Source organism: Globicephala melas, chromosome 14 (assembly GCF_963455315.2).
Source record: "Globicephala melas chromosome 14, mGloMel1.2, whole genome shotgun sequence".
Lineage (NCBI taxonomy): Eukaryota > Metazoa > Chordata > Mammalia > Artiodactyla > Delphinidae > Globicephala > Globicephala melas.
Genome location: NC_083327.1, coordinates 7,520,153 through 7,537,335, shown reverse-complemented (window position 1 = coordinate 7,537,335; position 17,183 = coordinate 7,520,153). Strand labels below are relative to the sequence as shown.

At 42.4% G+C, this 17,183-nt stretch overlaps 1 protein-coding gene across 4 annotated transcripts in view; it reads right to left on the bottom strand.

Moving 5' to 3' along the window:
- Positions 1-17,183, bottom strand: part of SMAP1 (small ArfGAP 1) — a 149,524-nt gene that overhangs the window by 110,787 nt on the left and 21,554 nt on the right. The window contains exon 1 of one of the 4 annotated variants that reach the window (XM_060284000.1): positions 14,112-14,210. The exons of the other annotated variants lie outside the window; for them this stretch is intronic. The gene's annotated coding sequence lies outside the window, so the exon portion shown is untranslated. Of the gene's footprint in view, positions 1-14,111; positions 14,211-17,183 lie in introns of those variants that run through there. 4 annotated transcript variants of the gene reach the window in all.

Here is a 17,183-nt window from a genome sequence, read left to right as displayed (position 1 = left end):
GGAAAAGATGAATGTAGGGCGGGGATATTAGTACAGCCTTTGCAGAGACAGTGGCAATTCAGGTGGTCACTAAAACGTAAGTCCAGTTACAGCAGGTAAGGTCTGGACAAGGTATAAGGACAAGGTACATTCTACGTAAAATGCACAGTGGCCCTTCCACCTTGAAGAGCTTCAGCTGTGCTGTAATGCTGCAGTCAAAAAATACAATACCACAGCACCTGATTTCTGCTAAGTTTCTTTAATTAAATACTGATTTGATTTTTTTTTAGGTTGTGATATATATATGCACCTAAAATTTGTATAGTACAAGTGACTACTAGCTTTCAGATAGAGATTAAAGACAGTTTTGAAGCACAGAAAGTAGAAAGACTGAGGTTTCCTGAATGAGAAACCATTATATATCTAAATAATGTAAAAACATACTATATATCTAAAAAAAAGAACAGGCATTTTACTGAGAATTCATTATACTTTCCTTATAGATCTCATACCATTTGAGAAATAAGATGAAATCGTATGCTCTTCTGAGAAGAAACTTCTCAAGTTTCTGATTACCATGACAGACCAGCAAACAGAAAAGCTTCTTTGAATTTTTTATGAGGAACAAAGAACATATCACTAACTGCTAACGTAACTTCCTGTCAAGACTTAATCCTTCCATAAAGCCTTCTCCAATTCCCCTAAAACTTTTTACATAACATTTATCACAGTGATTTACAGTTAACTGTTTTAGCTGTCTTTTCTGTGACACAGTGATCTCTTTGAGCACAGAGACTTCATTTTATTGATCTTTGCATGCTCTGTACCCAGCACAACGTCTGGTATAAAACCGTAGGCAGTCTCTAGCTTACAAATGATACCTAAGACCTTGTACCACCGGAGTTACTGCTGCCAAAACATGCAGGAAAGTATTTTTAGAGGAAACTAACATCTTACTGAACATGCAAGACATTATTCATTGTATTTCTAGGAACCCTGCCTGATTTAATCCTAATAAACATATGAGGTAGATAATATTACCACACCATTTTTAGGACTGAGAAGTTTTGGGCCAAAACAAAGGAAAAATGCTAGAAAGCGGGACAGAGAGCTAAGAGTATGCCATGGGCAGATGCCAAACTGCACTTGTGAATACGCTGCATCTCCTACGATGATAATTCCATCCTTCCAAACAAAATTCCCTTCCACTCGATGACTGGTTTGAAATGCCAAGTCACTTATTGTTGAAGCTAGTAATACAGATTTAAAGATGCAAATAATCTCTTTATCTCTGTAGAAGTATCAATTCTTCCCACATTATTATAAGTTCATTTAATTCTTTCCTCATAATACCCAAGATTAGAGGCAGTAAGAACTGTATTTGGTCTGGTTTTATTTGTTGGAGAAGGAAATTGACAAGGATAGACAATTTTGACCAAGGGGAACAGAGGGGAGGAGGGCAAAATCACCTGGGACGGGAAAGGTAATCCACACGGCAGCACCCTATGAGTGGTGGCTGGGTTTCTAGGGAAAGGGAGACACACCAAGCAGTAAAGGGGTCCTGAAGAGGAGCCACCTACACCAAAACGCGGCCAGGACCAAGGCTGAGCCGAGGACGACGGCCTTTTTGTTTTGCTGCCACGAGGCGCTTCATTCCTCACCCAGGAGCACTGACTGCCTTTCAGGGCTCACAGTCGGCTAAGTTTCAGGCCAGGTCTGCTTAAGGACGACCAAGAGAGCCAGCAACAGCCCATAAGACATGTTTTCCACATGTAAACAGCTAAACCACTAATCTGCAAAAGAACCAGTGTGGAGGTAGGGGTGGGGGGGGCGCGAGCCTGCGGGTAAGCATGAGGGATCTTTCTGGAATGACAGGAATGTGCTAAATGTGCTAGCGGTGCCAGTTACAAAACTCTGCTAATACATGAAAAATCACTGAAGTATACACTTAAAAGAAGTGAATTTTAAAGCATGTAAATTATCATCTCAGTAAGGCTGCTTAAAAAAAAAACAACTTTATACGTGTCTTTAAATGTAGGAATGAAATATCATACATTCCTTTTACTACTTTTTCTTTAATTTACCAAAAAAGGAAGAATGGCAGCCAGTAGGGGAACCAGTAGGCTGAAGTTGAGAAGACGTTACAGGGTGATCTCAGGACGTAAGGTCTGGCAGATACACAGAAGCGTCGGCCAGGAAGACACGGACACAGATCATGTTAAAACGGTTTCATAATTAAACCCATAAGTTTAAACAGTAGTTCCATTAATACTATTTCAACAGCAGTTATTTTAAAGTGCCAAACAGCTTCTTCCAGCAAACATACTCAACAGAATGTGGAGTTCACTTTTTAAAAAAATTATTTCTATACAATTTTTAAAGGTTGCACTCCATTTACAGTTATTACAAAATATTGGCTATAATCCCCATGTTGTACACTACATCCTTGTAGCCCATCTTACACCCAATAGTTTGTACCTCCCCCTCCCCCTATCTTGCCCCTCCCCCTTTCCCTCTCCCCACTGGTAAACACCAATTTGTTCTCTATATCTGTGTCTTCATTCTTTTTTGTTTTATTCACTACTTTGTTGTATTTCTTAGATTCCACATATAAGTATTTGTCTTTGTCTGACTTACTTCACTAAGCGTAATACCCTCCAAGTCCATCCATGTTGCTGCAAATGGCACTATTTCATTCTTTTCTATGGCTGAGTAATATTCCATTGTATATATGTACCACACCTTCTTTATCCATTCATCTGTCAATGGACACTCAGGTTGCTTCCACATCTTGGCAAAGGTAAATAATGCTGCTATGAACACTGGGGTGCATGTATCCTTTCGAATTAGTGTTTTTGGTTTTTTTAGATACATACCCAAGGGTGGAATTGCTGGGTCATATGGTAGTTCTATTTTTAGTTTCTTGAGAAGCCTCCATACTGTTTTCCACTATGGCTGCACCAACTTATTGGGCTGGCCGAAAGTTTTGTTCATTTTTTTCCATAAGATGGCTCTAGTAGCACTTAGTTGTCTTTAACGTCATTTGAAACAATTCTGTTAGATTGTATAAGACAGCTTTCATATCAGCGTGCATTTAAAAAGACTTATCAAAATTGGTGAATTATTGTGGAACCATTTTAATATTGAAGATGGAAGAAAAAAGCAACATTTTCAGCATATTATGCTTTATTATTTCAAGAAAGGTAAAAACGCAACCAAAACACACAAAAAAATTTGTGCAGTGTATGGAAAAGGTGCTATGATGACTGAACGTGTCAAAAGTGGCCTGCGGGGGCTTCCCTGCTGGCGCAGTGGTTGAGAGTCCACCTGCCGACGCAGGGGACACGGGTTCGTGCCCCGGTCCAGGAGGATACCACATGCCACGGAGCAGCTAGGCCTGTGAGCCATGGCCGCTGAGCCTGCGCATCCGGAGCCTGTGCTCCGTAGCGGGAGAGGCCACGACAGTGAGAGGCCCGCGTACTGCAAAAAAAAAAAAAAATGTGGCCTGCAAAGTTTTATGCTGGAGATTTCTCGCTGGACGATGCTTCACGGTCGGGTAGACCAGTTGAAGTTGACAGCAATCAAATGGAGACATTAACTGAGAACAAGGAACGTTATACCACACGGGAGATAGCTGACATACTCAAAATATCCAAATCAAGCACTGAAAATCATTTGCACCAGCTTGGGTATATTAATCGCTTTGATGTTTGGGTTCCACGTAAGTTAAGCGTAAAAAACCTTCATGACCGTATTTCTGTGTCCAATTCTCTACTTAAACGTAATGAAAACGTTCCATTTTTAAAACAAACTGTGACAGGTGATGAAAAGTGGATACTGTACAACAATGTGGAACGGAAGAGATCATGGGGCAAGGGAAATGAACCACCACCAACCACATCAAAGGCCAGTCTTCATCCAAAGAAGGTGATGTTGTGTATATGGTGGAACTGGAAGGGAGTCCCCTATTATGAACTCCTTTCAGAAAACCAAATGATTAATTCCAACAAGTACTGATCCCAATTAGACCAACTGAAAGCAGCACTCGACAAAAAGCATCCAGAATTACTCAACAGAAAACGCATAATCTTCCATCAGGATAATGCAAGACTCCAAGTTTCTTTGATGACCAGGCAAAAACTGTTACAGCTTGGCTGGGAAGCTCTGATTCATCTGCCATAGTCACCGGACATTGCACCTTTGGACTTCCATTTATTTCAGTCTTTACAAAATTCTCTTAATGGAAAATTTTCAATTCCCTAGAAGACTATAAAAGGCACCTGGAACAGTTCTTTGCTCAAAAATTTAAAAAGTTTTGGGAAGATGGAATTACGAAGTTGTCTGAAAACTGACAGAAGGTAGTGGAAAATGGGTGAATATGTTGTTCAATACAATTCTTGGTGAAAATGAGAAATGTGTCTTTTATTTTTACTTAAAAACCGAAGGCACTTTTTGGCCAACCCAATACATTCCCGCCAACAGTGCACAAGGGTTCCCTTTTCTCCACATCCTCACCAACATTTGTGATTTGTGTTCTTTTTGATGATGGCCATTCTGACAGGTGTGAGGTGATACTTCATTGTGGTTTTGATTTGCACTTCTCTGCTGATTAGCGATGTTGAGCATCTTTTCATGTGTCTGCTGGCCATCTGCATTTCTTTTTTTTTTTATTATTAATCTACTTATTTAATTTTGGCTGTTTTGGGTCTTCGTTACTGCGCGCAGGCTTTCTCTAGTTGCAGCGAGCAGGGGCTACTCTTCATTGCAGTGCACGGGCTTCTCATTGCGGTGGCTTCTCTTGTGGAGCACAGGCTCTAGGCATGCAGGCTTCAGTAGTTGTGGCACATGGGCTCTAGGGTGCGCGGGCTTCAGCAGTTGTGGCTCGCGGACTCTAGAGCGCAGGCTCAGCGTAGCGCAAGGGCTTAGTTTCTCTACGGCATGTGGGATCTTCCCGGACCAAGGATCGAACCCATGTCCCCTTTGTTGGCAGGCAGATTCTTAACCACTGCACCAGGGAAGTCCCATCTGCATTTCCTCTTTAGAAGAATGTCTGTTCAGTTCTTCTGCCCATTTTCTAATTGGGTTGTTTGTTTTTCTAATGTGGAATTGTACGAATTGTTTACATATGTTGGATATTAACCCCTTATCAGTCATATCATTTGCAAATATCTTCTCCCTTTCAATAGATTGTCTTTTCTTTTTGTAGATGGTTTCCTTTGCTATGCAAAAGCTTTTAACTCTAATTAGGTCCCAATTGTTTATTTTTGCTTTTATTCCCTTTACTTTTTTAGGAGACAGATCTAAAACATATACTGCCATGATCTATGTCAAAGAGTGTTCTGCCTATGTTTTCCTTTTTAGTTTATTTTTTAAAACACTAAATATTTTAACATACAATATTTTACTAGGAAGGAAATAAAATGTTCTTTAAAATATCCTTTTTTGGGCTTCCCTGGTGGCGCAGTGGTTGAGAGTCCGCCTGCCGATGCAGGGGACACGGGTTTGTACCCCGGTCCGGGAAGATCCCACATGCCGCGGAGCGGCTGGGCCCATGAGCCATGGCCGCTGAGCCTGTGCGTCTGGAGCCTGTGCTCCGCAACGGGAGAGGCCACAACGGTGAGAGGCCCGCGTAGCGCAAAAAAAAAAAAAATTAAATTAAAAACTAACTAAATAAAATATCCTTTTTTAAAAAATCTGAAAGTAACATTTTGGTATGACCTACTTGTCTACGGTTGATCTACCTCATATTCACATTTTTCTGTAAAGTGGCATCAGTAATGCAACAACATGACAAGTAGGGATAACATCTGACAGTTTGTGCACAACTTTTCAAGATTCAAAAAGAGTCACTACAATGCTGATTACAAGACAGGTTCCACGTGCTATTTTAATCAATCATTTTCTGGAGGCTAGAATATGAAGCATTAATACAGGCCAAGTGAGTGTGAACACTCAAAAATGAGCTCACAGCAACTTTCTACCTTAGGTAGTTAATTTCTTCTCCTAAAATTTGTCTGAAACAGGACTGACATTAAATAGTTTAAAAGGGGGGGAGGGATTTTTGTTTTATTTTTTTCAGAAAAAAGAAATGACCTGGGCTTCCCTGGTGGAGCAATGGTTAAGAATCCGCCTACCAATGCAGGGGACACGGGTTCGAGCCCTGGTCCGGGAAGATCCCACATGCTGCTGAATAACTAAGCCCGTGTGCCGCAACTACTGAGCCTGCACTCTAGAGCCTGCGAGTCACAACTACTGAGCCCAAGTGCCACAACTACTGAAGCCCACACTCCTATAGCCCGTGCTCCGTGACAAGAGAAGCCAGCGCAATGAGAAGCCCGCGCACTGCAACAAAGAACAGCCCCCACTCGACACAACTAGAGAAAGCCCGTGCGCAGCAACGAAGACCCAACACAGCCAAAAATAAAATAACTTATAAATAAATAAATAGTTTAACATGGTCTGCCTGGTCCACGTGAAACCCTGAGGAAAGGCAAGTTCAAAACGTGCTATCAGTAAACATGATCTTCACTAAAAACAAGGAATTAGCTCACTAGTTTTAACTTAAAATAAAAATCCACTTGGGAAAAATACTTTTTTTTAGTACTACAAGACTTAATTTTTTTGTTTCTGCTGCCAGAATACATGTTGGTAGTTATAAGGAAGAGGGTGCAGGCATGAAAGAACAAAGTAAAGAAGCCAAAAGTGAGTTACTATTTTATAAAGTCAGGGAGTATACACAGCATAGTTGTGAAGAACAGATTTTTCAGACTGCAGGTAACAGCCCATTATGTGTTATATCTATTCTGGGTTAAACATAACAATACAGAACAGAACAGAGTGTGCGACATTACAGTAAGAGTCACTATCCACGAAACAGTTCTTTCAGTCATACGTACGTATGTACTGACTCACCATGTGAAATGTTTTTTTCTCAATGTGTCTCCAAGACAAAAGTTTGAGCCACTGCTGACTCCACCATTTTATTGTGTGAGTTTGGACCCCTCCCTAAGCTTTGGTTTCCCTATCTGTGAAATGGTGCTGAAAATAGAAAGCTGACAATAATGGTTGTGGAAAACATCAAATGAGATAATCTTCATGAAACACAGTATCTGACACAAAGTAAGCTCTTGAAAAGTATTAATTTTTCATTAATATATAACCCAATTAAGCATGCTAGGTATTACCCCTCTGAAGATTGGCTTGTTAAGATTTTTCATTTTAATTTTTAAGTAAGGTCACTTGGATCATATAAAGATAAAAACCAAAGCAATAAACCCCAACAGTAAATGTTTTCTTAAAGAAATCAAAATAAGATCCACCAACTTTGCCGTCAAAATCTTGATCTATCACCAGGCCAAGATCTGAACAGAATGGTAAGGTTTGGCGCCTCTGTTTCCCTTTGGGTGTTTCTAATTACACCATTATCCAAAACTTTTTAATTTTTTTCTCTCCCTAACCAAGCGTCACCACTCTTCCCCATTCAGGCCTTCATTCCTTGGTAAACATGCCAAACTGCCACACTTCACACAATCGTAGTGGACCTTAGGTTCATGAAGTAGTTACTCAGTGAAGGCAGCATAACAGCTCTTCTACAGAGAAAGACCGCGTCTGAACAGCCAAGACACTTAAACGGCTATGAACTACAGACAAATTATGTGACCCCTCTAAACGTCAGTTTCCAAAACTATCAAACAGGGCGACTTCATCTACACCTTTTAGGGTCCCTTGAAATTACAGCACCTAGCACAGAGGGAACTATACATGTCAAGTCTAGTCCCCTTTACTGACAAGGCCATCCTGTCACTCCTTAAACATTTCAAGTAATAGAGTGTTACCATCTTGCAGCCTACATGAACCACACTCAATTACATCTATCAGAAAATTCTCTCTTATACTAATATGAAAATGCCACGAGTTCAAAGGAGGAACAGATCAGGATAAGCTGAAGCAGCAGGACGCAGTTTCATTCAAAGGCAGCTTCTGGAATGCAGTGGGACCTGAAGTGGGCCAGGGGAGACGGATGAGGGTCAGATGAGCAGAGAAAACTTAGAAGGTTAATCGTTCATTCACTCATTCATTGACTCGCCGTCATCAAAAATGTGCTGAATGCTTATTATGTGCCAAGAACTTTCTAGATGGTGGGGATCCAGAAGGGAAATAGAACACATGAAAGTCCCTGCCCTCATGAGCTACGTGTTCCAGTGGAGCAAGAGAGAGACACAAACAAGCTGTAAAATGTTTAGGATCTCAGATTGTGATAAGGGCTATGGAGAAAAGAAAATTAAGTGGGTACGGAGAATAGCAAGTGCTTAGAAAAAAAGCTGGGATGCAATTTTAAATACAACGGTCAGGGAACACAACACTGATGAACTGGCATTTGAGCAGAGCCCCAAAGCAAGGAAACAGGCAGATATCTGGGGAAAGGGTTCCAGACGGAGAGAATAACAAGCACACAGACCCTGAGGTAATTCCAGTAGGATTAAAAACCACACACACACACACACACGTAGAGTGAAGGCACATAGCACCTCTGGTCAATAGCTTCTAACAAAACATGAAGGATAAGAGCATAAGTGAAAATACAGGCGGAAGACACTGCAAAGAGTCTGGACTCCCAAATTTGATTTTATCCTATTAGCAACAAGGACTCACTGAACAGTTATGAATGAACAGGCCAGTGAAATGAATGAAACCACAGCTTAAGAAAAAGCATAATGAATGCTCGATTATTCAGAGTTTACAATTATCTGTTAACTACACAGTAACAAAAAGTAACTTGCTTTTTCTTCACCTTCTTCAGATGCTGGCTCAATTAACACCAACTTTCAACATTAAGTGAAAAAATGAATTTAAATAATTAGCGTCTTTATATTTTTGACATATACATTTTATATATTAAAACTATGGCTTTAAAAAAAAGCCTTGATATGGGGAAAGCAGAAACTGTGGCTAACATGATATTCTGAATTAGCTACAAAGTTCAACTACTTTTTTGTCTTTCACGTTCACGAATAATGGAGATGGCTGATTAAGCCACTTCATGTCTTCGGCATCAGTAATAAATCAATGAAACACTGATAAATCACGACTTCAACAAACATCACTGTGGAACATACCAGTCTTGTTTGCATTTTTAGCGTGAGGACTCAGTGCAAAGACTAAGCCAAATTCTGTACCTGTTTGAGAACAGCAAGCTATAATTACATAAACAGATGTTTTCAATAGTACAAAAAAGAATGCGATGATCTCTGAAACATGAAATATGTAATAATATGCTGCAGACCATAATCAAATGTTTTGACTTGAAAAAACTCTGTGACATCAGTCAGCAAAGTAACATCAAATTTATATCTGAAGAGCTTATCATAAGAGACTTCCTCTACAAACAAAGTCAGCCTGTAGAGGACAGGGAGGACGGACTTGGTGGCTGGCCCCTGCTGCATCCAGCAAGTCGGCAGAGGCAGGCCTGGAACTGAAATGGGGCAGCAGGGCAGCAGCAGCATCAGTAGTCCTGCCACGTCCTCCTGTGTTGTGCCAGTGGCTCTAAGCATTACGTGAAAACAAATGTTCTGAGAAAATTCAATGTAACTATTCTCTCCAGGGAGCCTAGGGAAAGTTAAGGTTTCAGTAAAAAGAAACATTAGTTTTAAAATTAATTTTCTTTTTGTGCCCCTTTTCTACTAAAATATTATACTAAGTTCCAGGTTTCTAGCCAACATGAAGGAACAGACACTGAGTTTACCCTATTGACTTAAAAAACCTTAAAAACCAAACAAACTATGTAAGACAATATTCCTGAAGAGACTGGGAACGAAGAGACGGAAGAGGAAGCACTTCCTGCCTGGGGGAAGTCCTCGCCATGCACCGGGAAGATAAATCGAGGAGCAGCCCGGTGGTCTCCCTACAATGGAGCCAGGACCACAGAGATCAAATGGCTAGATTCCCTAAGGCAGAGTACAGGAGAGGAGGGAGGCACACAGAGAACGCCTGTTCTGTGAAAGATCACCTTCAGGTACACAACCAAGTACTACTAATCTGCAAGTATGAGGAACCCACAGAAGACAGGGAAAGTACCATCCAAAGCTCAAAACAGTCAAGGATCGTGTCTGTGCCCATCAGCCAGACCAGAGAACCTCATCACTCATGGAGCATCAGATGGGGAATTCAGAAGAATCTTGCCTATTAGCAGGGAAAACTAACTCTAGAGTAAATGCTGCTCTAGTTTCACCTAACAAAGCTTACAAGCAAGATCTGAAAGGGTCAGACTATTTCCAAATAACTGCATCAAAAGAAAAAAAACCCTCAAGCATATTTATAGAAACACAAAAAAATCCAGAACCAACAAGCAAAATTCACAATATCTAGCATCCAATAAAACATTACCAGGCATGCTAGAAGCGGGAAAATACTATCTATAGAGAGGAGAAAAGTCAATCAATTGAAACTGGCCCCAAAATAACATAAATGATAAGATTAGGAGACAAAGACATTATTATCACCTGTGACTTCCATTATGTCCAAGAAGTTACAGGAAAGACTGAACAAGGGCTTCCCTGGTGGCGCGGTGGTTGAGAATCTGCCTGCTAACGCAGGGGACACGGGTTCAAGCCCTGGTCTGGGAGGATCCCACATGCCGCAGAGCAACTAGGCCCGTGAGCCACAACTACTGAACCTGCGCGTCTGGAGCCTGTGCTCCGCAACAAGAGAGGCCCCCATAGTGAGAGGCCCACGCACCGCGATGAAGAGTGGCCCCCGCCTGCCGCAACTAGAGAAAGCCCTCGCACAGAAACGAAGACGCAACACAGCAAAAATAAATAAAAAAAGAAAGAAAGAAAAGACTGAACAAGTAGAGGCATGGAAAGGGATGGGGGGGAATGTATATATATGTATATATATGTGTGTGTGTGTATATATATATATGTGTGTATATGTATGTATTTGTGACTACTACAGATGCAAACTACAATGCCTGAGATAAAAAACACACTGGGGAGAATTAAGAGGAGATTAGACAACACATAAAAATATATTAAAGAGGACTTCCCTGGTGGTGCAGTGGTTAAGAATCCGCCTGCCAATGCAGGGGACACAGGTTCGAGCCCTGGTCCAGGAAGATCCCACATGCCGCAGAGCAACTAAGCCTGTGAGCCACGACTACTGAGCCCGCGCACCTAGAGCCCGTGCTCTGCAACAAGAGAAGCCACCGCAATGAGAAGCCCTTGCACCACAACAAAGCAACTACACTACTGGGCACTCACCAAATAAACGGAAACTTACACAAATGTACAGCATTATTTCTAACAGTCAAAAACTAGAAACAGCCCAGAGTTCCTTCAACGAGTGAATGATTATATAAACTGTAGGACATACATACCATAAGATTCCACTCCTTTTTTAAAAATTTTATTTGTTTATTTTTGGCTGCATTGGGTCTTCATTGCTGTGCTCAGGCTTTCTCTAGTTGCAGCAAGCGGGGGCTACTCTTCGTTGCGGTGCGTGGGCTTCTCATTGCGGTGGCTTCTCTTGTTGCAGAGCACGGGTTCTAGGCACGCGGGCTCAGGAGTTGTGGCTTGTGGACTCTAGAGCGCAGGCTCGGTAATTGTGGCACACGGGCTTAGTTACTCCGTGGCATGTGGGATCTTCCCGGACCAGGGCTCAAACCTGTGTCCCCTGCATTGGCAGGCAGACTCTTAACCACTGAGCCACCAAGGAAGTCCCAATTCTACTCCTTAATAAAACAGAAAACTATTAATACATGTAACAACCTGGGTGAATCTCCCAAGAATTACACTGAGCAAATAAAGCCAATCCCAAAGTATCAGACATTCCCATTCATATAACATTTTTTAAATGACAAAATTTTACAAGTGGAACCAAATGTAAAATAGACAGCTAGTGGGAAGCAGCCACATAACACAGGGAGATCAGCTCAGTGCTTTGTGACCACCTAGAGGGGTGGGATAGGGAGGGTGGGAGGGAGGGAGACGCAAGAGGGAGGAGATATGGTGATATATGTATATGTATAGCTGATTCACTTTGTTATAAAGCAGAAACTAACACACCATTGTAAAGCAATTATACTCCAAAAAAGATGTTTAAAAAAAAGGTACCTTCCTTTGTCAAAAAAAAATTAAAGCCATTTTTATAATCATTAAAGATTCATAACAGTTGAAATTAAAAAAAGAAAATTTTACAAATGGAAAACAGATTCGTGGTTGCCAGAAGCAGGGATGGGAGGGGGCACGGGGGATGGGAGGAAGGCGTGTGTGGCTATAAAAGAGCAACACGAGATCCTGGTGGTGCTGGAACTGTACAGAAAACATGCCCTCACGCACACACGAATGCAAGTAAAACTGCAGAAATCACTGTAAAATTGGAAATTGTATCAATGTCAATATCCTAGTTGTGATACTGTAGTTTTGTAAAATGTTGCCATTAGAGAAATCTGGGTAAAATGTATTCTTTTTAAACGATCAACATATATTAAGTATGATTCACAATGTCACAAAGTCTTAGTTTCTCTACATATGCTCTGATTTATATCTTTCATTCCATCCCAAACACACACCAAAAGGAGAAAGCAGCTATCACCTCAATTAAATGGCACAGAGAAAGATGGCCAATATTTTTAACTTTAACTTTAATCTTCAAAACAGAGAAAGAAAACACTAGAAATGCTCAATGCTCTACATTGAGAAAACTGTACCGTAATCATTTGGCAATAAAAGCAGTAAATTACAGGGCTTCCCTGGTGGCGCAGTGGTTGAGAGTCCGCCTGCGGATGCAGGGGACGCGGGTTCGTGCCCCAGTCCGGGAAGATCCCACATGCCCTGGAGGGCTGGTCCCATGAGCCATGGCCACTGAGCCTGCGCGTCCGGAGCCTGTGCTCCGCAACGGGAGAGGCCACAACAGTGAGAGGCCCGCGTACCGCAAAAAAAAAAAAAAAAAAATTGCAGTAAATTACATGGTACAAAAAAATCTTAATAAACTAAAATCCTACTAAACATATTCCCTCAGTTAAAACTGTTTTCATATGAAAAGGGTACATGCCAAAGAAAGAAATTCGTTGTAAATGTAAAAACAATGATTACTTCATGACAATGATAATCCTTGTTATTTAAAACTCAGAACAGCACTGTCAACTGAACTTTCTGAGATATGAAAACATTCTTTAATCTGCACTGTCCAACACAGTAGCTATTAGCCATTTGTGTGGCTTTCAGGCCTTGATATGTGGCTAGTGGGAGTAAGGAAGTGAATATTTAAGTTCGCTTAAACAGCATATGGCTAGTGGCCAACCACACTGGACAGAGCAGATCTAGAACTTACAGAAAAGTTCAGAAAAGAATACGAACACACACAATATAAAAATGATCATCAGTGTGGTAGAGACAGTCATATTTCTCACCCACAGCACTATCGGCCTCTGGGGAAGAACAATTCATCGTGCAGGATTTCCCTAAGAAGAATACAGTCCTTTCAAACAATAAAGGTTTTTTTCCCGCAAATTTGTTTTTTTGGCCACTCTTGATAATACAGGGTATTATTTCATTCAAACGAATGACTGAAGCTACAGAGTTAAGAGCAATAGTACATTTTGACCAGCAGAGGGCAGAGAGACGTCACAAACACCACACTTTATATGCCAATTTCAAATGTCTGAGAAGTCCAAATGTATTGAATCCAAAGACACTACTATATTCACTTACACAAAAGGGGACTGTACCTACTGAAGTAAAAGAGGAAATGTGCTAAAAGAAACGTATATTTTTCAAAAATAAACTAGCAGGTCTCCCCAGAAAAGTTTTGTCAATTTTATCAGTTTATTTAAGAGTTAACTGTAATTCCTTAAACAAAACAAAATAACCCTGGCAAATAAAATGTCAACCAAGCCTTAATTTCAAGGTCATTTACTTACATATTAACACTTTTCCATGGGTTGCAAAATAAATTCTAAACAATTTTCCTCACAGTGTAAAAGCTGTCAGAATCCGTAGGAAAATAAAGCATTCCATTCAAAAATAAACTAAACGCGGAAAACAAAACAAACAATGGCATCTGGCAAAGGTGCTAAGAAGCGGCCCAGGTGTGCATGAGGACCACCAGAGAGACGCCGGCACGCTGAGACCCACCCTGTCACTGCCGACTCCAGGGCGGCTGGGCTTCGCTCCATCACACTCCCGCAGAGAGCCGGAGAGGCTTCCCGTCCACCGGCCCAGGGCCCCTCGCAGCCCCGCCCTCCCCTCCGCACCACCCGAGGCCCGCCCCTCTCCCAAGGCTTCTCCCAGCAGCCCGAGCAGCCCCCAGCTCCCGGCGACTCCACCTCCCTCCCGCCTCCTCCCTGCGGCCCCGCCCCCGACCCCGCCCCCGCTTCTGCGATGCAAGGCCCTCGGCCGGGAACACCGGGGCAGGCCTCCGGGGCCAACGACCCCCGAGCCCCTCCCTAGCCTTCCGCCTGGCGCCTGGAACGGGAAAGGCCGGTGCACTCGGTGGACGCCCGAGCCGCTCCCAGCCCCTCCTCCCCAGAGTGACGGCCGCTCTCCTCCTCCAAGCCTGCTCCCCCCTTCTTTCCCCAGCTCCCCCTGCAAGGCTGGCCCTACTCGCTGTGCTTTCGGCCTGCCTGTCCTCTTAGAGCGAAGGCTCCTGCGGGGCAAGGCGGGGCAAGGCAGGGCAAGGAGGGCTTCTGTCCTACGCCTCTAGCTCCTGTCTGCTCTAAGGGACCAGCAGATAAAGGGGGGGAAAAAAAGAGAGAGAGAGAGAGAGGTAGCTGCCTTCTTTTCCTGAGCCTTCCATAAAGTACTCTAGAGTGGGAGCAATCTCAGGATTTGCTCAATTTCATTGTTTACCAGACAAAACATAATTCACAAATGCTTCCTTCAAAGTAGTAAAATAACTATGAGTGCTAAAAAACCAAAACAAAGACCTGACTAAATTATCAAACCCTTACTTTGTGCCAGGGCACCACTTCACAGCTCAGTTAACCCTCACAATCCTGTGACACAGGGATCACCGTTTTACATGTAGTGACACTGAGGCTTAAAAGTTTAAATACCACACTCCCACCACAAGGAAGGAAGGAGGAAGGGGAGGGGAAGAGGCGAGGAAGGGAGAGAGGGAGGGAGGGAGGAAAAGGGAAGGGGAGAGGAGGGGAGAAAAAAGAAAAGGAGCTCCAGAGGCAACAATGGGAGAGCTGATTTCAACACAGAGCTTCCGCCTTCAAAGCCCAAGCTTTGAGCTACTGAACTAGGATGCCTTTCAAGGGTAACAGCAGAGCAAAAGTTACGAAATATATAACTACATCATTTTTTATTATATTTACCTCCTTAAACTTGGGAAGAAAGAATAAATATGTAAATAAATTCAAAACATCTATAAAGACTCTATAAAACTAAGAAGATTCTTTAGAGAACTAACAAAATCTACAAATACAGCATTCCTGTGCCATTTTCCAAATGTTGATTTACTTTGGCAAAGAAGTTAAACTGTGGTAATCATTTAAGAGTCCGCTGGTCATCAGGGTGATATAAGATAAAAGGAGAAAATAAAATGAAGCTTAATTTTAAGAATCAATAATCTTTGTTTCACCTGACTGTCTTAAAGTTTAAGCCTTGTCAAACCTATTTCTCACTTTGTTCAGGTGATTATCATTCAGAAATTCAGCTTAAAAGTTCAGAGTTTGAGAAAGCATATTACAGTTTTCCTTTATTTTGTTTACTTTAATAAATATTCTAGTACTTTTTCTTTGCAAAATTTCTCTCTCAAGCAGAAAGGTATTCAGTATTTACAACTATCTCTTTTTTAAACTATTCTTGACACTATTTCATGAGATGACATGTGCTTTCAGTGAACACAGCAGACACCAACAAACAGCATTCCAAGTTTTAAAGCATGTTTGTATCACAGCTATTGCCAAATCTATGTTTAAATAAACGGGTAAGTAAATACTTAATATGTAATCATTCCTCATTCAATTTTTTTCTTAATATTCTGCCATTACACAGATACAGTTTGGTTAAGCACAAAAACCCAGAATTTACCTCCCTTCTCATTTTGTACAATGGCTGAATTTAAGGAGAATTTAAAAATTGAAAAGCTGAGCGATACCTTCTGTGAAGGTCAAGGGTAGTAACACATTCCAGTTGTCTGGAAGACCATCTGCTGCTTTGGCCTCACAAAGCAGAAAATGTGGTTCACTGCCACATCCTCTCACTGTCACAGCTTGGAGCAAGGCATTTAACCTATTAATTAGTTAATTAATCTCTAATAGGAGATCAGACCAGGTACCTGACAGGTCTCTTCTATCTCTAAACTTTTTACAATTTCATAGTTACAAAAAGAGTAGACTTTTCAGCGACTGAAAATCCGGCAAAGTGCTCGACTGTCACTTATTCACAGGCTGAGAGCATCTAGGGCAGGGGTCCCCAACCCCTGGGCCGCAGGCCATACCGGTCCGCAGCCTGTTAAGGAACCGGGCCGCAGAGCAGGAGGTGAGCGGCAGGCAGGCAAATGAAGCTTCACCTGCCGCTCCCCGGCGCTTCCCCCCCGCCGGCGCTCCCCCCCGGCGCTCCCCACCGTCGCTCGCAGTACGGCCTGAACCATTCCTCCCCTCTGCCCCCGGCCACCGGCAGTGGAAAAGCTGTCTTCCACGAAACCGGTCCCTGGTACCGAAAAGGTTGGGGACCGCTGATCTAGGGGTAAATGGTGTGGCTGGCACCAAACTCAGAGGAATGAATGTTCCTGGAATGACCCAACAACTGGTCATGAGAAAAATGTGAAAATGACAGCCATCCCCACCTCCAAATGAAGGAGCAAATCATAAAAGACTAGAAATGACCAATAGCGTATTAAAAATGTTCGATTTAAGAGTGTCAAAAAATGCAATATAAAAGTGTGACACCGCCTGCATCAACCCCATTTACTGAAACTTCTCAAGAACACGAATGCCCAGGGACAGGCTGGGGGCCCGCTGGCGGGCAGGCTTCCCCTGCAGCGCTCCCAGGGGCGCCTTCCACAGCCGAGATCTCTCTGGCAGCAGGGCTGTCTGCAGCCACAGGAGTTAGAAAGTAAGTACCAGTCCCTGAGGGAACAGATCAGTTTAAACTACTTTTGAATTATCGATACTCTTAAGACACTTACTATTAGCAAGTATTCTGTGCGGAGGACACCCTCAAACCTCCTTCAGCACCCCCCGCCGTCACTCTCGG